The sequence below is a fragment of the Sprattus sprattus genome (assembly GCF_963457725.1).
Source record: "Sprattus sprattus genome assembly, chromosome: 16".
NCBI lineage: Eukaryota > Metazoa > Chordata > Actinopteri > Clupeiformes > Clupeidae > Sprattus > Sprattus sprattus.
In genome coordinates, this window is record NC_137914.1 from 6627941 (window position 1) to 6628764 (window position 824).

An 824-nucleotide genomic window follows, 5' to 3' on the forward strand; every position below is an offset into this window, starting at 1 on the left:
TTTCCACCACACCACCCAATGTGTAAAAATAAATTAAAAACCTAGCTGAGCTAACGTGCTTTTCCACTGCAGGAACTCGTGGGCCATTTTAGAGACCTGTAGCTTTTCCACTGGAGGAACCGCCCTGTACGACCTATTTATGTGCTATTTTGGGGTAAAAGCAAGTACCTAATCGAGGGTGTGTGTGTGTGGGAGCGTGTGTGTGTGTGTGTGTGTGTGTGTGTGTGTGTGTGTGTGTGTGTGTGTGTGTGTGTGTGTGTGTGAGTGTGTGTGCGTGTGAGAGGGTGACTGCTGGACGGGGCTCAAAACAAACTTGTTGGAAGACAACAACAAGCATAATTTAAACTAGCAAGATTAGCAAGGGAAATGCCTACGCTAGAGTTCGTGCAGTATAAAAGCGCCTTGAGAAACACACACTTGTCTGTCAGGCTGATTGCCAACTGGAGTGGCAGGGATGCAGAGACCGAACTGCCAGCTAACAGGGTGATGTGTGACCTGCGTGGCTACGACTGTCAGCAAGTCCAGATGGGTAAAAAATACTGAGGTGAGATGAGTCCCCCATAATATATGTGAAACACAGTGTGTGTGTGTGTGTGGGGGGGGGGGGAGGGTAGATAACTGCCCATAAAACACTAGATAAGATAGATTCATTCATTCAGCTCATACAGTATTGTGGGAATGTCCCCAAACACACAAATACATCCCTGGCTAGTGAGGGTGTGGGCTAAATGGACCAAATTCACCACATCTGTATCGTCCCTATGACAACAGTTTGGATGATAACCATAGTGAGGTAGTGTGTGATTCACTGATATCCTGGTTCA

General features: G+C 46.8%; 1 protein-coding gene across 1 annotated transcript in view; it reads right to left on the minus strand.

Annotated features, from left to right (window-relative positions):
• Positions 1 to 598: 598 nt before the first annotated feature.
• The window catches only part of LOC308376875 (zinc finger protein DPF3), a 43500-nt gene continuing 43274 nt past the window's right edge, over positions 599 to 824 (minus strand). Inside the window, exon 12 of the mRNA XM_080853362.1 lies at positions 599 to 824. This exon is cut by the window's right edge and continues 522 nt beyond it. The gene's annotated coding sequence lies outside the window, so the exon portion shown is untranslated.